The sequence below is a fragment of the Desmodus rotundus genome, chromosome 10 (assembly GCF_022682495.2).
Source record: "Desmodus rotundus isolate HL8 chromosome 10, HLdesRot8A.1, whole genome shotgun sequence".
NCBI lineage: Eukaryota > Metazoa > Chordata > Mammalia > Chiroptera > Phyllostomidae > Desmodus > Desmodus rotundus.
The window spans coordinates 57455605-57479037 of NC_071396.1; the positions used below are offsets into that span (position 1 = coordinate 57455605).

Consider the following 23433-nt stretch of genomic DNA (forward strand, 5'->3'; position numbering starts at 1 on the left):
TTACACAAACTCATCACCTGTCATCTTCACCTGGTCATCCGCCACTGTCAGACACAGCACCTTCTTCATCTGGAACTTAATTGTGGATTTCACTTCATCAACTTCGGTCACCATGTTCTCATTGTCGGTCAACAAGGAGGGGAACTTGCCAGTCTTATTCAGGCCAAGGCCCAGGATTTGTGGGATCTCCTTGATCAGAGACTCTGAAGTCAAAAAGGCATCGTACTCCTTGGCCAGCTTCTGGACCAGTTTCAGTGCCATGATGTCCATGCAGGGGATGTCCATGGTCTTGGCCTCATCACAGGGCTGCTTGTTCCCCAGGACACACACAGACAACTTAGGGTGTGGAGTGGGATTAAGCCTGATGGTGCCTGAGAAGCGTTTGTCCTTTTGAGGGTCATAATTCTTCAAGCTGATTTGCAGCTCCGTCATCTCCAAAAACTTCCAGTGCTCGTGCTGGTTCCAGTGCAGGACTTCCCATACTGCCTCATAAAGGGTATTGCAGGAGACTTTGCTGCTCACGATTTCTCAGGCTGCAAAAACTGGAAAAGAGAGGAACAATGTCCTCTGCCAGCATTTCTGACTAGGAGAAAACTCCCCTCACCCCAGCTCTCACCATGATACCAAGCAATTCAGTTCCTCCTCATATGTCTGGTGCCTTTCAAGCTGTTGCTCCAGTGCTAGAGCTCAGAAGGAGTAAATCTGAGTAAGTCTATGCATGAGCCCTTTAAAAGAAACTGCCTGGGGCTCCAGAAGCCCTCTGTTTCCCTCAGCTTCAATCCCCACTGGTTTTTACAGCCAGAAATTATGGAGAATTCTCTTTCTGGAACTGGAACCCTGGGATGGGGGAACTGGTGTGGAGCTGGGACACCCTTGTTCCTCATGGGGGAACCTCTGCAGCTGAGACATGCCTCCTGATTTTTATCTGCCACATGTGGGTGTGGAACCAGCCAGTTCCATGTGTCTGCCCCTCCTACTACTCTCCTATAGCTTCTTTTTTAATTCCCTAGTTGTAGGACTTTCATTTAGTCAGATTTCTGAATGGTGGTTATTCTGTAGGTTAGTTGTGATTTCGATGTGATTGTGAGAGGAGGTAAGCACCACATTTACTTATACTGCCATCTTGGCTAGAAGTCCAGTTCACTGTATTTTCAAAGCATAACATGATGTATGTACCTGAATATTCACTATAGTTTCATTTATGATAACAAAGAATTGAAAACAACCAAAAAATGTCCATCAATTAGGGATAGAGTACATTTATTATGGCTGCTTTTACAATAAAATTTTATGCAACCATTAAAAGTAAAGATGCAGATATTAACATAGTGACATAGAAAGGTATACAAGATACATCAGGAAAATAAGTTTTATATTTATCTATCGGTATCTTATTTATGTAAAAAGAAAAAGTGTGTTTTTATACACTATATGTGTGTTTGTAAATGTAGAGTAAATAGTCCAGAAATACGCACAAGCCTACTGTTCACAGTTGGCAGAGAGACTGGGATAGGAAGGGAAGCAACTTGCACTTTAAAAAACACATGGGTAAGGAGCGTGCTTTCTCCTCTCAATGCCATGGCGTGTGCTCGTCCACTGATATCAGTGTACTCCAAAAAGGGGGAATCATCTGGCAAAAATGTCACTTTGCCTGTTGTGTTCAAGGCTCCCATTCGACCAGATATTGTGAACTTTGTTCACACCAACTTGTGCAAAAACAATAGACAGCCCTATGCTGTCAGTGAATTGGCAGGACATCAAACCAGTGCTGAGTCGTGGGGTACTGGTAGAGCTGTTGCTGTAATTCCCAGAGTTTGAGTTGGTGGAACTCATCATTCTGGCCAGGGTGCTTTTGGAAACATGTGTCGTGGAGGTCACAGGTTTGCACCATCCAAAACCTGGCACTGTTGGCACTACAGAGTGAACACAATACAGAAACCATACGCAATCTGCTCTGCCCTAGCTGCCTTGGCCTTACCAGCACTGGTCATGTCTAAAGGTCATCATATTGAGGAAGTTCCTGAACTTCCTTTGGTGGTTTAAGATAAAGTTGAAAGCTACAAGAGAACCAAGGCGGCTGTTTTGCTTCTTAAGAAGCTTAAAGCCTGGAATGATATCAAAAAGATCTATGCATCTCAGTGAATGAGAGCTGGCAAAGGCAAAATGAGAAACTGTCATCATATCCAGCAGAGGACCCTGCATCATTTATAATGAGGACAACGGTATCAACAAAGCCTTCAGAAACATTCCTGGAATTACTCTGCTTAATGTAAGCAAACTGAACATTTTGGAACTTGCTCCTGGTGGGCATGTGGGCCGTTTCTGCATTTGGACTGAAAGTGCTTTCTGCAAGTTAGATGATCTGTATGTCACTTGATGTAAAGCAGCCTCTCTCAAGAGTAACTACAACATTCCCATGCACAAGATACTCAATACAGACCTTAGCAGAATCTTAAAAAGTCCAGAGATCCAAAGAGCCCTCCAAGCACCACGCAAGAAGATTTATCACAGAGTCCTGAAGAAGAATCCACTGAAAAACCTGAGAATCATGTTGAAGTTAAATCCATATGCAAAGACCATGCGCTGGAACACTATTCTTCGCCAGGCCAGGAATCACAGGCTGCAGGTGGATAGAGCAGCAGTGGCACTAAAAGCCAAATCAGATGACAAGGGGATTCCAGGCAAGAAGCCTGTGGTATGAAAGAAAGGAAAGAAGGTGGTTGGCGTTAAGAAGCAGAAGAAGCCTGTGGTGGGGAAAAAGGCTGCAGCCACCAAGAAACCAGCAGCCCAGAAGAAGCCTGCAGAGAAGAAGCCCACCATGGAAAAAGAAGCCTGTGGCAAGTTGTTTATCCCATAAAATATGGACAGCGAGTTTTGAATAAACATGTCAAAGGTAGTGAGAAAAAAACAAAACACAACAAAACAAAAAACAACATGGGTATATATTTTTTACAAGAAGCTTTTTTTTTTTTTTTTGCAGTTTACACATGTAAGAAAAATCACACCACCTGAAACTTGCTTCTGAGATTAGGGTGACTGAATTGTAAATTGCATTTAGGTATTAATGAATTTTTACAGCCTGTATGTATTAAAATTATAAATGAACATTCTCTCTGAAAAAGGATTCCACTTCTTTGGAAGTAAAGCCTTTGTTTGTTTATGTTAGAAGGCATTAATGAAGATGTTCATTGTTTATTTTTTTAAAATTTTTATTGTTATTCAATTACAGTTGTATGCCTTTTCTCCCCATCCCTCCACCCCACCCCAGCTGAACTCACCTCCCTCCCCCACCTACACCCTCCCCCTTGATTTGGTCCATGTGTCCTTTATAGTAGTTCCTGTAATCCCCTCTTCCCACTGTCCCCACCCCACTCCCCCCTGGCTATTGTTAGATTGTCTTAACTTCAATGTCTCTGGTTATATTTTGTTTGCTTTTTTCTTCTATTGATTATGTTCCAGTTAAAGGTGAGATCATATGGTATTTATCCCTCACTGCCTGACTTATTTCACTTAGCATAATGCTCTCCAGTTCCATCCATGCTGTTGCAAAGAGTATAAGCTCCTTCTTTCTCTCTGCTGCATAGAATTCCATTGTGTAAATATACCATAGTTTTTGGATCCACTCGTTTGCTGATGGGCACTTAGGTTGCTTCCAGTACTTGGCTATTGTAAATTGTGCTGCTATGAACATTGGGGTGCACATGTTCTTTTGGACTGGTGTTTCAGGGTTCTTAGGGTATAATCCAGCAGCGGAATTGCTGTGTCAAAGGGCAGTTCCATTTTTAGTTTTCTGAGGAAATTCCATATTGTTTTCCACAGTGGCCTCCCCAGTCTGCATTCCCACCAACAATGCACTAGGGTTCCCTTTTCTCCGCATCCTCTCCAACATTTGTTTGTGGATTTGTTTATGGTGGCCACTCTGACTGGTGTGAGATGGTATCTCATTGTGGTTTTAATTTGCATCTCTCTGATGGCTAGTGATGCTGAGCACCTTTTCATATGTCTCTGGGCCCTCTGTATGTCTTCCTTGGCGAAGTGTCTGTTCAAGTCTGCCCATTTTTTAATTGGGTTGTTTGTCTTCCTGGACTGGAGTTGTGTGAGTTCTTTATATATTTTGGAGATCAGGCCCTCATCTGAGGTATCATTAGCAAATATGTTTTCCCATACTGTTGGTTCTCTTTGTAATTTGGCGCTGTTTTCCATAGCCATACAGAAACTTTTTATTTTGATGAGGTCCCATTTGTTTATACTTTCCTTTATGTCCCTTGCTTTAGGGGATATGTCTGTGAGGATGTTGCTGCGTAGAATGTCTGAGATTTTCCTGCCAATGTTTTCCTCAAGGACTTTTATGGTGTTATGATTTATATTTAAGTCCTTGCGTTTTTTTTTGTGTATGGTGTAAGTAGGTGATCAAGTTTCATTTTTTTGCACGTAGTTGTCCAGATCTCCCAACACCATCTGTTGAAGAGGCTGTCTTTGCTCCATTTTATGCTCCTGCCTCCTTTGTCAAATATTAATTGACTGTAAAGACTTGAGTTTATTTCTGGGATCTCTGTTCTGTTCCATTGGTCTATGTGCCTGTTTTAATGCCAGTACCAGGCTGTTTTGATGACAGTGGCCTTGGAATACAGTTTGATATGAGGTATTGTGATCGCTCCTGCTTTGTTCTTCTTTCTCAAAATTCCTGCAGGTTTGGGGTCATTTATGGTTCCATATAAATTTCTGAAATGTTTGTTCTATATCTGTGAAATATGTCATGGGTACTCTAATAGGGATTGCATTGAATCTGTAAATTGCTTTGGGTAGTATGGCCATTTTGATGATGTTAATTCTTCCAATCCATGAGCATGGTACATGCTTCCATTTCTTTGTGTCTTCCTTAATTTCTTTCTTCAGTGTTGTGTAGTTTTCTGAGTATAGGTCTTTTACCTCCTTGGTTAGGTTGATTCCTAGGTACTTGATTTTTCTTGTTGCTATATCAAGTGGGATTTTTTTCCTGATTTCTGTTTCTGCTGTTTCATTGTTGGTGTACAGGAATGCCTTTAATTTCTGAGTATTGACTTTGTATCCAGCTGTTTTGCCAAATTCATTTATTAGGTCGAGTAGTTTTTTTGTGGAGTCTATAGGATTTTCCATGTACACTATCATGTCATCTGCAAACAGTGACAGTTTCATTTCCTCCTTTCCAATTTGGATGCCTTTTATTGCCTTTTCTTGTCTGATTGCTGTGGCTAGGACTTCCAATACTATGTTGAATAGGAGTGGTGAGAGAGGGCATCCTTGTCTTGTTCCTGATCTTAGTGGGAAAGCTCTAAGTTTTTGTCCATTGAGTATGATGTTGGCTGTAGGTCTTTCATATATGGCCTTTATTATGTTGAGGAATGCTCCCTCTATTCCCACTTTGCTGAGTGTTTTTACCAGAAATGGGTGCTGTATCTTATCAAATGCTTTTTCTGCATCTATTGATATGATCATGTGATTTTTGTCTTTGCTGTTGTTGATGTGATGTATTATGTTTATTGATTTGCGAATATTGTACCATCTTTGCATCCCTGGGATGAATCCCACGTGGTCATGGTGGATGATCTTTTTAATGTATTGGTGGATGTGGTTTGCCAACATTTTGTTGAGAATTTTAGCGTCTATGTTCATCAAAGATATTGGCCTGAAGTTTTCTTTTTCATTGTGTCTCTATCTGGTTTTGGGATTAGGATGATGCTGGCTTCATAAAAAGAGTTGGGGAGTCTTCCATCAGTTTGGATTTTTTTGAATAGTCTGTGAAGGATAGGGGTTAGCTCTTCCTTAAGTGCTTTGTAGAATTCTCCTGTGAAACCATCAGGTCCAGGGCTTTTTTGTGCTGGGAGTTTTTTGATGACTGCTTCAATTTCATCTGCTGTTATTGGTCTGTTGAGGTTTTCTGCTTCTTCTTCCTTCAGTTTGGAAGATTATATTTTTCAAGAAATGTGTCCATTTCACCTAGGTTTCAAATTTCTTGGCATACAGTTCTTCGTAGTAATGTCTTACAATCCGTTGTATTTCTATGGTATCAGTTGTAATCTCTCCTCTTTCATTTCTAATTGTGTTTATTTGGATCCTCTCTCTTTTGTTCTTGATGAGCCTACTTAAAGGCTTGTCGATTTTTTTTATCTTTTCAAAGAACCAGCTCCTGGATTCATTGATCCTTAGAATTGTACTTTTAGTCTCTATGTCATTTAGTTCTGCTCTGATCTTGGTTATTTCCTTCCTTCTGCTTGCTCTGGGCTGTGTTTGTTGTTGTTCCTCAAGTTCTTGTAGGCATAGGGTTAGGTTGTTTGTTTGAAATGTTTCTATCTTCTTAAGGTAGGCCTGTATTGCTATGAACTTCCCTCTCAGGACTGCCTTTGCTGTGTCCCATAGGTTTTGGGTTGTTTTGAGTTCATTTTCATTTGTTTCCAGAAAGTTTTTGATTTCTTCCCTAATCTCGTTCTTGACCCATTCATTGTTTAATAGCATGCTATTCAGTCTCCATGATTTTGAGTGTTTTGGGTTTTTTCCTTTGGGGTTGGTTTCTAGTTTCAGTCCCTTGTGGTCAGAGAAAATGCTTGATATGATTTCAATTTTCTTGAATTTCTTGAGGCTTGCTTTGTGTCCTATCATGTGGTCTATCTTTGAAAATGTTCCATGTACACTTGAAAAGAATGTGTATTTTGCGTCTTTGGAATGAAAAGCTCTATATATATCAGTTTAGTCCATTTCATCTAGGGTATTGTTAAGTGACACAATATCCTTCTTGATATGTTGTTTGGAAGACTTGTCCACTTTTGATAGTGGGGTGTTAAAGTCCCCTACTATAACTGTGTTGCTGTCAATATCTTTCTTGAAGTCCTCCAAGATTTTCTTTATGTATTTGGGTGCTCCCATGTTGGGTGCATATATATTTACAATGTTTATGTCTCCTTGGTGGCTTCTTCCTTTGAGTATTATGAAGTGACCTTCTGGGTCTCTCTTTATGGCCCTTCTTTGGAAGTCTATTTTGTCTGATATGAGTATTGCTACTCCTGCTTTTTTTTTCCTGTCCGTTTGCTTGGAAAATTTGTTTCCAGCCCTTCACTTTCAGTCTGTGTAAGTCTTTTGTCCTGAGATGGGTCTCTTGTAGGCAGCATATGTGTGGGTCATGTTTTCTTATCCATTCTGCCATTCTATGTCTTTTGATTGGAGCATTTAATCCATTTACCTTTGAGGTTATTATCGATAGGTAGTTATTCATTGCCATTTTTTCTACCTGTGTTCCTCTCTGTTTCTCTTTTCCTTCCTTTCCTTAAAGCAATCCCTTTAGCATCTCTTGCATAGCTGGTTTGGTGGAGGTGTATTCTTTTAGACTTGTTTTGCCTGGGAAGCTCTTTATTTGGCCTTCTATCTTGATTGAGAGCCTTGCTGGGTAATGTAGCCTTGGTTGCAGGCCTCTGGTTCTCATTACTTGGAATATTTTGTGCCATTCTCTTCTGGCTTGGAGCGTTTCTATTGAGAAGTCAGTTGCTAACCTTATTGGGGCTCCCTTGTATGTTACTTCCTTTTTCTCCCTTGCTGCCGTTAAGATCCTGTCTTTGTCTTGGAATTTTGCCATTTTAATTATGATGTGTCTTGCAGTGGGCCTCTTTGGGTTCCTCTTGCTTGGGACTCTCTGTGTTTCCTGGATTTGGGTGACTTTTTCTCTTCTCAGATTAGGGAAATTTTCCATCATTAGTTTTTCAAACAAGTTTTCTATCCCTTGCTCTTCTTCTTCTCCTTCTGGTATTCCTATTATACGGATATTGTTACGTTTCGTGTTGTCCTGCATTTCCCTTATTACCTCTTCATTCTTTCTGAGCCTTTTTTCCTTTTATTGCTCTTTCTGGGTGTTTTTTTTCTACTTTGTCCTCCAGCTCACTGATCTGATCCTCTGCTTCATCAAGTCTACTTTTCATTCCTTCTACTGTGTTCTTCAATTCAGAAATTGTATTCTTCATTTCCACTTGGCCCTTGTTGATAGTTTCTATTTCTTTTTCATGTTGATATAGTTTGCAGTGAGTTCATTGTAGTTTCCCTGTAGTTTCTGGTAGTTTTCTTTGAGCTCAGAGAGCTCATTGAGCTTCCTGATAACCATTGCTTTGAACTCAGTATCTGATAGTTGACTTGCCTCTTTTTCAGTTAGCATTCTTTCTGAGGCTTCCCCCTTTCCTTTCATTTGGTGATTGTTTCTTTGTCTTCCCATTGTTTGTGATACTCTTCTTGTTAGCCTCTGCTTCTTAAATTGATGTATTCTGACTCCCTGGGTTTATGGTATGAACTTCTATGGTAGAATGCCAATGGGATTCAGTGGTGCTGTGTCCTTAATCTCCTGTGCTCACTGGTCTTGAGCTGACATTTATGGGTGTAACACGGTCTAACTCTGGTCTTTTCAGCACTCCAGGTTTTCTTGTCTCACCTGTGGGAAAAAGATGAAGGGGGACCAAAAAAAAAAAAAAAAAAGAAGGGAAGGAGGGAAAAAGGGAATAGAAAAGGAAAGGAAGGAAGGAAGAAGGAATAAAGAAAGATCGGAGGCAAGATAAGAAAGAATTTTAACAAAAATTAAAACAAAAGAGTAAGTAAAAGAAGGCAGGAAGAAGGAATAAGAAAGTTAAAGGATGGAAGGAAGAAGGAATAAAAAAAAGAAAGGGCAGAAAGGAAGAAGAAATTCAGGGGGAAAGGAGGAAAGAAGGGAAAAAAAAAAAGTCTTCTGCTGGCTTTAAACCGGTCAGGTTAGTTCTGCTGGTCTTCCTGTCTGTGGAACCGGAGGGGGTGCTTGGAAGGATTGGTTTCACTTTTCTCCTTTCCTGAGCCACACTCTTCGTTGTTGTTCAGCCTTCAGTCCAGTTCCTCTGGGTCCTTCTGCTCCCCACTGGGCCTTTAGTTCACCAGCTGTGCTGTCCTTGAGTTGCACCAATTAGGGGCAACTCACATTCCACCTTCTTGCTCTTTGCTGTCTTAAATGCTAGGGGCTCTCAGTGCTGCTATGGGGTAGTTCAGCCCCCTACTGGGTAGAGTCTTTCTGGGGAATGCAGTCTCCCGTAGCCCTGCAGCTGCCCTCTGCTGGGCATTCTGCCTTTGTCCTAGAGAGCCAGTAGGCCCTGCAGGGTTCTGTGCGCAGGGGCTAGGTAGGAGTTGTTCAGAACCGGTGCTTTTGAGTGTGGTCGCCTGCAGGCAGCCAGGCCGTTGATTGGGTTGTGTGGCCGATCTCCGCCTTGGTCCTAGGTTGGTTGCCGATCCCCTGCTTTGGGTCTGTGCGTGGGGGGCCTCCAGCCACTGATCCGGTTGCACAACTACCCGAGGTTTCAGGTGTGGGCGCCCAGCCAGGGTTTTAGGTGTGGGCCCCAGGCCACTGATTGGGGTACGTGCCCACTGGGGCACTTTGGGTCTGGTGCCCAGGCAGCCAGGCCGCTTATCAGGGCGTGCGCTCACCCGGAGTTTCAGTTGTGGGCCCCCAGTCCACTAATCTGGGTGTGCGAAACCGGGCTGCAGGTGAGCACTGGGGCTGCTTATCCCATGTTCACAGTCCAGGGGCTGAGGGGGGAGGGGCGCCAGAGGCCGTGGCTGCTGCAGAGAATTCTCTAACTAGCCCCTGAGTGCCTCTATTTTCTTTTTTCCTTTTTGAGAAATTCTTCCTATTCAAGCCCCCCTGGTCCAAACAAGCACCTGGCTGCTCACACAGCTCAGCCTGGCTCTCTCCCAAGAATCCTGCAGTAGACCCTGCACCAGGGCCAGGGCTTCAGCCGCCCTGGTCCCCGCGCTGGTCCCAGGGACCTTATTGTCCTTAAGCACTCTTCTTACCGTCTGATCTTTCAATGTCCTCTATCTTTGGTCTCCGATCTTCATATATGCTGGAATACTGTTTGCTGTTCGCTCTGCTCCTCAGATCAGCTAGGTATTTCACTGGTGTTGAGGGGAAGTGGACTCTGCTCCCACCTATCTCGCCACCATCTTCGCTACTCCACCCATTGTTTATATAAGTAAAAACATAGAAGTAAACTCAGTGTCCATTCATAGAGGAAGAGTTAAATAAACCACAGTGTAGTTAGAGAAGGGAGTAGTTAAAGAAAATAGTTATTCCATAGCTTTAACATGAAGAAGCCTCCAGATATATTATTGAATGAAGAAAGCAAGGTACAGAATAAAATGCAAAGCATAACATTCACATAAATAACCCCTCCTTAATAGGTATGCATATATATATTTCCATAAAATGTCTAGAAGGATACATTCTAATCTAGTGCCAATTTTTGTCACCATTGGAGGTCTTAAGTGTAAAGTTTCAGTTTGAGTATTTAATGCAGCTAGGTGGTGGCATTGAAATAAAACCACCTTTTCTTTTCTTGAACATTAACTATGTGCCGGGGGCTCTCATGTCCTTCATCTCATGTAATCCTCAGAGGAGAAACCACAGGCTATGAGATAGTAAATAACTGACCCAGGATCACACAGAAGGTAAATAACAGGGCTGGAATTCATATCTAGGTAGGTTTGATTTCCAAGCTTATTCTCCATTCATTCCCTACTGTTTAAGGAAGATGTGGAGCTCAGGGGAGCAGGAAGAGCTTGACAGATCTGCTCCCCAAGGACATCTACTCCCCTGCTTGATTTGATAAATTACTCCTTTCACTCTCCTCAGGAATGCTAATGATTTCTCTGTGCAGAGAAAGTGGCACCGCCAGGATAGGGCACAGATACTACTTAGATTATCTTTGTGACACCAAGCACGTGACTGTCTAGTTCCTCCCATGATGAGCTCACCCCCTTTGGCATTCTTTCCCACCATAGAGATCTCAAGGAGGGAGTTCCTTTGATATTGGACTGGGATCTTCCAGCCCTTGATTTCTCCTCAAGTCCCAGCTTTTTCATCTGTGTCCCTGAATGCCACCTGCTTTCTCTGTATTGGGACAGCCCTATAGAGACTTAAGAGGTCAGTGAGTGAATCTCCTCATACTGCCCTCCAGGCTGAGCCACATCAGCTCCTTACAGGATGGGATCTCTGACCTCCTCTCCATTCCATTTTTCCACTATAGACCCCTTTCTCAGGTTTCCCTGGCCTTCTATAAGGTGGGACCTACTATCTGGGAGATCTGGGGCACTGAAGGGCAGCTGATAACCAAATCAACTGTTTTCTGGAGTTTCTAGAATGTGAAAGAGAAAGTAGCCCTAGAAGCCCTCACAGGAGAAGATACCAGGAATGCTGGGTATTGTGGGTCACATGTTACCAGGGTGACTTCAGGGAAGATCTGTTCTTGACATCCCATAGCCTGAGACACTCTTTAGACTGCTAATGTGGAAGCCAAGCCTGTGGCCATGGTGGCAAAGCCAGGAGCTTCTACTCCAGGGCATATCTCATAGTGGTTTCTGTAAGTTGATGGCTATTGCATAACTTTCACCAACTGCCGTGTCGGATACATTTTGCAATCCAGTCTGCTGTGCCACATGTGTCTGCTGGCATGGCTAGTTCCCCCCCACCCCCAGAGGCTGGAGGAAGTCTGAGAGTGAAACACAACTGATGGTGCCTCCCAGGAACCTGTCAGCCACAACACCCACTCCTTTCTCTCAGGGTCATGTCTACAGGCCCATGCTGGGCAAAGCAGGAGGTTCTCAGGGTCACACTGTCCTCCAGTCAGAAAAAAGAGCTGTTAAATCCACAGAACAGCCAGAAGGAGGTATAGACTTCTGAGAAGCCACCATTATATACCAAGAGAACTCTTCTTGGTGTTCAAGTAAAGATAAACCTCAAAAATTCCACTGGAGGGAGAACCCTCCCCATAACCCCATGGGCAGAGCCCCACTACATCATGTGCCAAGAAAGGACCCACCTTATGCAGTGAAGCTTAGCACAATTTGGAGAGGCATGATAGAGATTGAAGGATGTGGTGGACTCTTTGGTCATTCTCAGAGGACGGGGAAGCCCTCTGGCTGACCAAAGAAAAGAGGATATCCAACTAGCCTATGCACTCTTCACCAAGTACAGCTATGAGGGGCCAAACAAGAGGCTGAACAAGAGGCTTGAGGGTTGCCATTTGCCCACAATTCCTTGGGTGCTGGCATCTCACATATTGGGGAATGATCCACATGGCTTTGTGGTGCTCCCAAAGAAAAAGCCAGGAATCTCTGGGAAAATGGAGTCAGGTATGGAGAGAGGACTAGACACTTTCACTTCCTGAAAGGGTTTTTGATTGAATCAGGAAGTAATGTGTCTTGTAGGTCCCCAACTCATCCCCCAGCTGTTGGAGGTGCTGGCTTCTGATGGCACCCAGCTGAGTTTCTCTCCAGAAATTGTTTGTAGCTAAAGACAGCTGCTGCTCCCGAGGCTTGACCTGTCCTTGGAGACAGCCTGCATCCAACGACTAGTTAGTGTATGAGTCTAAAGACCCAGCCCCATTGCTCCAACTCAGAACTCTGAGGGCTATCCCAGCCCCAGAGCTCCCTGTGAGGTTGGCTGAGTCTTTGTAGTGATGGCATCATTGCCAGAATTCTCTTTCTGCCCCAGTCTTACTTCCTTGTTCCCTCATAAGGTGCTGGTTTTGAAGGCTTCTCGATAAACCTCTTGACATTTGTTCCCTGGGGACCCAATCTAGGAAAGCATGCCAAGCTGCAGAGGAGTCCTACTGTACTCAAGAGTATAGACCAAACTAATTCAAATATTTGCTATTTAAACTAGTGGTTTCCAAACAAAATATAACCAGAGACATTGAAGTTAAGAACAATCTAAGAATAGCCAGAGCGGGGGGGGGGGGGGGGCGGGGACAGTGGGAAGAGGGGATTACAGGAACTACTATAAAGGACACATGGACAAAACCAAGGGGGAGGGTGGAGGTGGGGGAGGGAGGTGGGTTCACCTGGGGTGGGGTGGAGGGATGGGGAGAAAAGGCATACATCTGTAATTGAATAACAATAAAAAAATAAATAAATAAACTAGTGGTTTCTCTGCTCACTGGTGTTAGTCTATTCCAGCCAACTCTATTCTCCTGGCCACCTTGGTTGGAGCAGTCTTTGGACTGCCTCTTAAAGCAAAAAAGGCACTCTCTTGTTGGAAAGAGAAAGCAGTTGGCAATTAACAAGAAAATTTAAAGATGTATCAGTGACTAACTGAGACTTTTTAGTGAGGATTACTTAGAAGATAAACATTTAACATAGAGTTGTTTTGGGGTAGTAACACTTAGTGAATTACAATACTTCATTTTGGGAGATCTCTAGAACATTTTTGGAACAGGAAAACCATCTGATTCACTTTTTTACAGTATGAATAATATTTTATTTTGCATGATTGTACAGTTTGAATGACTACTTCACATCCAAGATGGTTTTATTAGTTTTGTTCAAAATGGTGTTAGTAGACAAAAGACCTCATTGACTAAAACATTACATTAATGTAACAAAATCAAGAATGATGTGCTGATACCACACAGATTACGAAGTGGCCATAAGCAAGCCATTCCCCCATCCTTCACAGAAAAAGGGGATCAAGAGCTAAAAATACCTTAGAAAAATTAAATGGCACCTGTAACACACTCTTATATAAAGGTCAAGCTTGTAAACTATTAATCCATGGTTCTCAAAACTCAGAGAATTAAATATAAAGCTAAAATCTGGTAAATCTTCTCATTTTCTCTTCTTTGTGGAATATAGCTTTTCTCCAAGTGGGACCTGGACAATCCCTTAACATTCCTTTACTTCCTGGGTCAGAGGGTAGTTTACAATATTTGGTATAATTACATTAATGTCTTGAGACAAGTACTCCATTATTCTTTCAACAATTGTTGGTGCATAAAAATCTACCAAGAAATACCTTCCTCTAATGTACTGCAAACTGTGAGCATACGTCTTATAAAGAAGTGCTAGTTCATCCAGGCTTTTCAAGTTCCTCAGTATCATTCACCCTCAGGGCTTCTACTTTATGTGTCAAAGAAGCAGTAGTCTCTGGCCACTGCATGGCTTTTAGGATCAAAGCCAGTTCCTAGTGAGGCAGTCCCAAATGCAGGGTGTATAACTCTGGACCGAGCTGGCTCCCAGGATGCTGGGGAGGCAGGGACCACAAGGACCTGATGAGGTGCTGGGCAGGAAGCCTACCCAGTAGCAAAAGCCCCATCTGATTGTCTTTTAATTTCCATAACAAAAGTAACACTATATTTGGGCAGAATAAAACTAAGTCTAGCCATGGGCACTTTACCAACCCATCCTGCAGTCCTACACATGTATAGGACTGGCCCATTTGCTAACATTATTCATTACAGCAGTTTGGAATGCCAAACCTTAGGGAAAAAAGGAGGGAGAGATATGGCTTCATTTAACAACAACAAAAAAATCTAAGTGTGGTCTTTGGGTATAGCTTGTTCCAGGGGCTTAAATTTTGTCATCAAAACCCTGTTTGTTTTCCTTCTGTTTTCTCCCTGAGACTCTAATTTCAGACAGTGTTTCCTCTCATGTGGCAAGTTCGTGGCAAAAGTTCAGGACTAACACTATCCACAGCTGAAGAGTTGAGTGGGAAAGTGAATCTTATTTCTAACTGCCTAGGCAAAAGTCCTAGGATTCACTTTGCTTGGCTCAATGGGCTTGGCTTTAGCCAACCCTGAACCAATTACTATATCTTGAGGGAATTGCTGTGCGCTGCTTGCTCATGTTTAAGATTCACCTGGAAATATTTACTGAGTATCTGGTTGGTGTTAGACCCTGTCATAAGTTCTGGGATTACATAGATATTATGGTCATTCATTTGCCCTCAAGAACTGACTTTCTAGTAGGATAAACTAACATTGGGAAGAGTGGAACTTTGACAGCTTTCAGCAGGCCTGGATGGAGAGAGGTAAGAAAATTGGAGATCCTAGAAGAGCCATGGCACCTTGCACTAAGGTAGGAAGATCCAAAATCCTGAATCTTTCTTCAGCATTGAGCCCAACATGGTTTTGTTGAGGACTCATGAACCCTTGAGGAGGCTACCCAAATAGTTAGAATTTATTTGGCTGCAAGTAACAGAAAACCTGGCTACAGGTGGCTTAAACATCAAAGAGTTATTATCTCATGTAACAGAGAGACTGGAAACAGGCATTCTTAGGTTGGTTTATACCTACCTAGGGGACATCATTCAGTACCCCTGGGCTGCCCACCTCTGCCAAACTTGGCAGGTTAACTTTCATCCCTAGGATTGGCTCTTCAATGTCAGAAGATGGTTGCATCAGACCTGGGATTCATATCTTTACAAAGAAATGTCTGAAAGCCAGATGGAGACTTAGTTCCTTCCTTTGTGTATCTTTACAAGGAGAAAAGCATTTCCCATAAGCACCCCAGAAGAACACCTCCCATATTCATTTGGCTATAATTGTGGCACATGTTCATCCCTAATCAATATAGGACTCATGTTTGGTGGCTGTAACAAACATCCAAAAGTAGAAATGGCTTAAACAAGAGAGATATTTATTTCCCTCTCAAGGAAAAGTCCAAGTAGGTAATGTGGGCTGATGACTGTGTCCACAATGAACAGAGACTTTCTATTTTATGCCTTTGCCATCTTTAATTTTGAGCTTTTATCTTATGATCAAAGATAGGTATGTCAATCCTCCCATCATGTCTTCATTTCAGCCAGCTGGGAAGTGATAAGGTACTGGGACACTCCATTTGCCCTTAAAGTAATGACTTGGAAGTTTGGGTGTAATTTTTGCTCATTTCCCATTGGTTCAATTTAATCACATATCCACTCTCAGGTACAAAGTACACTGGGTAGTGTAGGCTTTATTCTGGACAATTCTGTTACTAAGAGAAGAACACAGAAGGGATATTAAATAAACAATGAGCAGTCTATGCCCCATAATGGAATTATTATAAAGACTGATGCAAGCTAGACTGATAAGGATTTACCCCCTTGGACTGGGAAGAAGACCAAGCTTTCTTAAACACATGGCTGCCAAATACATAGGCAAAATTGGGATTTGGTCAGAAAAGTAGATGGAGGAGAATGATGGTTAATAGATGTGGTAGGCAAAATAATGGCCTCCTAAATATGTCCATTTCCTAATCCCCAAAACCCATGAATATTAACTGATATGACAAATGGAACTCTGTAGATATAATAAAGTTAAGGATCTTGAGATGTGGAGATTTTCCTGAACTATCCAGATGGGCTTGATATAACCACAGAATCTGATGTAACCACATGGTCCTTATAAGATGGACACATAAGGGTCAGAGTCAGAGGAGAGGGCAATATGATGACCGAAGCAGAGGTAGGAGTGATAAAGTTTAAAGATTTAAGAAAGGGCCCTGGACAGGTGGTTCAGTTGTTTGGAGGATTATCCCATACACCAAAAAAGGTTGTGGGTCTGATCCCCAGCCAGGACTCAGACCTGGGTTGTTGGTCCAATTTCTGGTCAGGGAATATACAGGAGGCAACCAATTGACGATTCTCACATTGATGTTTCTCCCTCTCTCCCTCCCTTCTTCTCTCTCTAAAATCAATAAAAGAAAGAAAGAAAGAGAGAGAGAAAGAAAGAGAGAAAGAAAGAAAGGAAGAAAGAAAGAAAGAAAAGAAAAGAAAAGAAAAAAGAAAAGAAAGAAGCCACAAGCCAAGAATTATAGGTGGCCACTAGAAGCTGAAAAAGTCAAGGTTCTCCCCTCAGAGCATTTAGAGGAAATTGTCCTACTAACACCTTGACTTTAGCCCAGTGAAATGGATTTTGGGCTTCTGATCTCCAAAAATGTAAGAGGATAAATTTGCATTGTTTTAAGCCACTAAGTTTGTGGTAATTTGTTACAACAGCAATAGGTAATACAGCAATTTGGTACTAGAAGTGGGATGCTACTATAAAAAATAACTTAAAATGTGAAAGCAGCTTTGGAATTGGGTAATAAACAGAGGTTAGTAGAATTTCAAGGAGCATAATAGACAAGGTCTAGATTGCCTTGAGCATTCTGTTAGTCAAAACACAGACATTAAAGATGCTACTGGTGAGGGCCCAGAAGGAATTGAGGAACGTGTTGTTAGAAGCTAAGAGAAAGGGGATCCTTTTTATATAATGTCAGAAAGTTTAGCTGAATTGTATCCTACAATTATGTGTAAAACTGAACTTGTAAGTAGTAAAGTTGGATATGTAGTAGAGATTTCCAAGCAAAGTATTGAAAATGTGGCAACATTTCTTTTTGCTGCTTATAGTAAAATGTGAGAGAAAAATAGACAAGCTCAGAGAACTGTGAAACAAAAAAGAATCAAGACTTGAAGACTGAGGAAATTTTTAGCCTATACAGATTTTAAAATATGCTAAAATTAGGAGATTCACTGTCAGGAAACTGTGCTCTGGTGAGAAAGACAAGAGTGGTTGGACAATCTTGTTCTAGTGCCTAAGAAGGATCAAAAAGTCAGTACATTTGACTGGGGATCCAAGATGGTGGAAGAGTAAGTGGAAGCTGCACAAACCTCTTTCCAGGACCAAATTGGAATTACAACTAAATTGTAGAGAAGTCATCCTGAATAGCCAACTAAATATTAGCTAAAGAGAAGCCTTATAACCAAGGACAGACAGAAGAAACCATTCCACCACAATGAGGCTGGTAGGAAATGTGGGGGAGGTGTGAGAAGGCTGGTGGGAACCACTATTGGAAGCTGAAGTTCCAGAAGGATATTTCAACATCCAGGGGTTTCCCCAGAGAATGTGGGGTCCAAACCGCAAGCTGAGCTCCCCAGCCTGCAGCACCAGAGCCAAAAAAGGAACCCAGATAATACCTAGTGTGAAAAGCAGCAGGATGTCTGTCCACCAGGAAGAGATGGCTACATGCAGAGAGCTTCTTAAAGGCCCAATGCGCAAAATTCCACTTGCAGTCACTTAACCCTGGGCTCTGGAGGAGGGGAATGAAGAGTGGACTAGAGCCACATGAGATTCTGAGGCGGGTGGCTCTGGGGACAGGAATGAAGGAAAAGCTGCCAGGATCCCTGTGCTGAGTCAGTCCCCATACCACAGAAGCTGTTTCTCAGGCAGAGCACTCCCCTCCAAGTGGCATCAGCCTGAGGGAAAGCAATAGAAATTGTCCCCAGGAATTACTCTGCTGCACCTGTGGAGCTTAAACTGGGCTGCTGAGGAGTACAGCTGGGGTTTATCTCAGTGATTAAGTTTAACAACTAAGGCAGATCTCTGGAAGCTCTGAGACTTTAGCTGACATTCCCCTGGGCCTGGTGCTTGTAAAACCAGACTTGGTGAGCAGTCTGTTTTTTTCTGCATACAATCAGGCCCAGCAGAAGGAGCCAAAAGCTGTGGATCATTGCTGGCTCCAAACAAGTTGCCCACACAGTCACAGGCAGTGTCTGACAGGTCTGAAATAGAGACTTTGCAGATCTACCCAATACATAGAATAAACACAAAGAGGTGGCCAAGATGAAAAGACAAAGATATAGGACCCAAATGAAAGAATAAGAGAATCCTCCAGAAGAAGAACTAAATGAAAGACAGGCAAGCAATTTATCAGATATAGAGTTTAGAGTAATGATTTTAAGGGTACTCAACAGCATGGGGAAAAAAAAGACATAGAAACCATTAGAAAAAGACCAGTCAGAAATAAAGAATGTGATATCTGAAATAAATAATATACTGGAAATAGTAAACAGTAGGTTACATGAAGCAGAGGATCAAATCAGTGACTTGGAAGACAAGGTAGAATAAAACACCCAAGGAGAACAGAAAAAAAAGAAAAGAATTAAAAAGAATGAGGAGAGCTTAAGAAACCTTTGGGAAATATGAAATGTAACAACATCCACTCCATATCATGGGGATAACAGAAGGAGAAGAGAGTGAGCAAAGGAATTGAGAGCCTACTTGAAGAAATAATGACTGAAAACTTCTTTACCCTGGTGAAAGAAAAAGACATGCAAGTCCAGGAAGAACAGAGAATGCCAAAAGAGAAGGAACCAAAGAGGCCCACACCAAACACATCATAATAAAAATGGCAAATCTTAAATATAAGATGAGATCCTAAAAGCTGCAAGAGAAAAGCAGGTAATTACCTACAAGGGACCTCCAATCAAATTGTCATCTGATTTGTCAACAGTAACATTTCAGGCCAGAAGAGATTGGCTTGAAATATTCAAGGTGATGAAAAACAAAGACCTACAACCAAGGCTACTTTACCCAGTAAGGTTATCATTAAAATTGAAGGAGAAATAAAAAGCTTCCCAGACAAGAAAAAGCTAAGTCTGTTAATACCAAATTATTACTGCAACAAAATGTTCAAGAGCTTGCTTTAGAAAGAAGAAAAAGAAAACAAAGGTAAATAGTTTAAAAATAAAATGAGATAAATATGGATCTATCAATTATTACCTTAAATATAAATAGCTTAAATGCTACAAAAAAGAAAAAAGAAGGAGAACCAAGATGGCGGCGTAGGTAGACACACTGTGCCTCCTCGCACAACCAGAACTGACAGAAAATCGAACGGCAAGGAAGTCCGACACCAAGGAAATAAAAAATGGACATTCATCCAGACCGGTAGGAGGGGCAGAGATGGGCACCAGGGTGGAGAGGACTCGCGTGGCCGTGGAGGGACCGAGACTGGCGGAGTGTGGGATGAGCGGGGCAGGCAGTCTGACCACTAGCAGACCCTTCGGCCCCACATTCGCACACAGATAAACCGAGAGGGCCGGACTCAGAGTGGCAGAGAATGGGGCAGGCAGAGCGGCGGGTAGCACCCCACGGCCCCACACTCACACACAGATAAACCTGGATGAACAGCGGGGAGCGAAGCAGACCACGTAACCCAGGGCTCCAGCTCAGGGAAATAAAGCCTCAAACTCCTAATTGAAAATGCCCGTGGGGTTTGGGGCGGCAGCAGGAGAGACTCCCAGCCTCACAGGAGAGCTCGTTGGAGAGACCCACAGGGGCATAGAGTGTGCACAAGCCCACCCACTCGGGCACCAGCACCAGAGGGGCCCAGTTTGATTGTGGGTAGCGGAGTGAAAGATTGAAATCCGGAGGAGAGTGAAGCGGGTGCCATTGCTCCCTCTCGGCCCCTCCCCCACGTACAGCCTCACAGCGCAGCGACCAGCATTAGCCCGCCCCTGGGAACACCTAAGGTATCTCCCCTTTAAGTAACAGATGAGCCAAGACAAAAAAAAAAAAAAGGCCCAAATGACAGAACACTTCAAAGCTCCAGAAAAAATACAACTAAGCAAGGAAGAGATAGCCAACCTATCAGGAGTGCAGTTCAAAACACTGGTTATCAAGATGCTCACAGAATTGGTTGAATCTGTTTGAAAACCAGATGAAAAAATGAAGCCTATGCTAAGAGAAACAAAGGAAAATGTACAGGGAACCAATAGTGATGGGAAGGAAACTGGGACTCAAATCAATGGTGTGGACCAGAAGGAAGAAAGAAACATCCAACCAGAAAAGAATGAAGCAACAAGAATTCGGAAAAATGAGGAGAGGCTTAGGAACCTCCAGGACATCTTGAAATGTTCCAACATCCGAAATATAGGGGTGCCAGAAGGAGAAGAGGAAGAACAAGAAATTGAAAACTTATTTGAACAAATAATGAAGGAGAACTTCCCTAATATGGCAAAGGAAATAGACTTCCAGGAAGTCCAGGAAGCTCAGAGAGTCCTACAGAAGCTGGACCCGGGGAGGAACACACCAAGGCACATCATAATTACATTACCCAAGATTAAACGCCAGGACCTACACCCAAGATTACTGTATCCAACAAAGCTATCATTTAGAATGGAAGGGAAGATAAACTGCTTCTCAGATAAGGTCAAGTTAAAGAAGTTCATCATCACCAAGCCCTTATTATATGAAATGTTAAAGGGAGTTACCTAAGAAAAAGAAGATCAAAAATATGAACAGTAAGAATGACAGCAAACTCACAGTTATTAACGACCACACCTAAAACAAAAACAAGAGCAAACTAGGCAAACAACTAGAACAGGAACACAACCATAGAGATGGAGATCACATGGAGGGTCGTCAATAGGGGAGTGGGAGGGGGAGGAGGGGGGAAAGGTACAGAGTATAAGTAGCATAGATGATAGGTGGAAAATAGACAGGGGGAGGGTAAGAATAGTATAGGAAATGTAGAAGCCAAAGAACTTATAAGTATGACCCATGGACATGAACTATAAGGGGGGAATGTGGGAGGGAGGGGGTGGGCAGGATGGAGTGGAGTGAGGGGGGGGAATGGGACAACTGTAATAGCATAATCAATAAATATATTTTTTAGAAAAGATTTAAAAAAGAAAAAAGAAAAGAAAACTAGGATAACTGAGTGGATAAGAAAATAAGACCCATATATATGCTGTATCCAAGAGACCCACCTCAGATCAAAAGATACACACAGACTAACAGTAAAGAGATGAAAAACAAATAAAATATAGAACAACCATCACTCAGTATCATCAGAAATTCTGTTGAATGGAAGTCTGACAACTATGAAATTGAGTTGAATGGAAGCCTGACAACTATGGAATCAAAGAAACCACATCCGTCCAGACTCGTAGGAGGGGCACGGTCTGGCACCACATCCATGTGGACAAAAAATTCAGGAGGGATATCTTGAGAGTGAGGAGTCCCAGCCTCACACCAGGTCCACCAGCCCAGGATTGCAGTGCCAGGAAATAAGTTTGCACAGCTTTTGTCTGCAAAAGCCAGCAGGGATTAAGTCTGTGAAGGAGGTTGCTCAAGCCCTCAGCAGTTCCTCTTGGGGAACCCACATATAGATTCACCTACTCAGAATCACTGGGTCTGAGCTCCAGCACCAGATTGGCAACTTGAAGGGTGTCAGTGGTATACAGGGAGAGACTGAAGTGGTGGGCATTGGGATGAGCAGAGGCTATTGTTCCTTTGTTAAGCACTCCCCGCACAGAGCTGGTAGGCTATATCTGAGACTCCATTAACCTGGCTAACCCTGTATGACCCACCTCAGAGATCAACAGAAGCTCTATCCCACCCAACTTATGGACCCACCCAAGGTGCTTTTCTATAAGAATGGCTGGTCCTATCAAACAAGTAACATCTGGCTTCAGTGAGTCTTAGCAGCAGCTAGATTAGAATCACAGTTTGGCTTTGCCTGGGAATCACCAAGCCCAGCACAATTAGCAGCCATCTCAGATTGCTTTACAGCCCAGGCAGAGTGACCCAGGCAAAACACAGGAGGTGGCTGACCTTGCCCTGCACCACACAGGAAACACCAGGGACAACTCACACACTGGATAGCTACAGACCATGTCAGAGGATCACCACCCTGCCCATGCACAGCTGATCCTCCACAGAGGGCAGAGGATGGAAGTCAGTGGTCATAACCAGTCCATGCAGGTGACTGGCCTGGGTAAATCCCTCCCATTGATCTGCCAACAGCAATCAAGTCTCAGCTACAAGAGGAGGGTGTACTCAGCCCACACAGAGGGCCACCTAGAATACCAAGCTTGGGTGATAGGGGAGGCTGTGTCACTGGATGCTACAGGATACCTACTACATTAGGCCACACTGACAAGACATATAGTCGAAGCAGCTCTACTTAATACATAGAGACAAACATAGGAGGTGGCCAAAATGAGGGGGCAAAGAAACATGGCCCAAATGAAAGAACAGATCAAAACTCCTGAAAAAGAGCTAAACAAAATGGAGATAAGTAATCTCAGATGCAGAATTCAAAACAATGGTTATAAGGATGCTCAAGGAACTTAATGAGGACCTCAGCAGCATAAAAAAGACCCAGTCAGAAATGAAGGGTACACTAATTGAAATAAAGAACCATTTACAGGGAAACAACAGTAGAGTGGATGAAGCTGAGAATCAAATCAATGATTTGGAACATAAGGAAGCAGAAAAACAACCAATCAGAACAAGAAGAAAAAAGAATTAAAAAATGAGGATAGTAATGAGGATAGACAGCCTCTGAGACAACTTGAAGAGGTTCAACATTCACCTCATAGGGGTGCCAGAAGGAGAAGAGAAAGAGCAAGAAATTGGAAATCTATCTAAAAAAAATTATGAAAGAAAACTTCCATAATTTGATGAAGGAAATAGACATGCAAGTCCAGGGAACACAGACAGTCCCAATTATGATGGATACAAACAGGCCCACTCCAAGACACAACATTATTAAAAGGCCAAAGATTAAAGAGAAAGAGAGACTCTTAAAAGCAAGATAAAAGAAGTTAGTTACCAGAAGGTTGACAGATGGGAGGTGGGAGAGGGTGAATGGGTGAAGAAGTGAGGTGATTAAGAAGTGCAAATAGGTGGTTACAGAATAGCCATGGGAATGCAAAATATAGGAAATGGAGTAGCCAAAGAACTTATATGCATGACCTATAGACATGAACAATGGTGGGGGGATTGCCTAAGGGAGCAGGGGTCGCTGGGTGGAGGGGGTCAAAGGGGGAAAAATCAGGACAATTGTAATAGCATAATCAATAAGATATAATTTTAA

The 23433-nt window shown here is 42.7% G+C and overlaps 3 pseudogenes; 1 reads left to right on the forward strand and 2 right to left on the reverse strand.

Annotated features, from left to right (window-relative positions):
- On the reverse strand, window positions 1-432 carry LOC112322549 (large ribosomal subunit protein uL1 pseudogene; annotated as a pseudogene).
- Window positions 433-1478: 1046 nt separating this feature from the next.
- Window positions 1479-2857, forward strand: LOC112322640 (large ribosomal subunit protein uL4 pseudogene; annotated as a pseudogene).
- A 10778-nt stretch (window positions 2858-13635) lies between these two features.
- LOC112322638 (small ribosomal subunit protein bS6m pseudogene) lies at window positions 13636-14122 on the reverse strand (annotated as a pseudogene).
- Between the last annotated feature and the right edge of the window lie 9311 nt (window positions 14123-23433).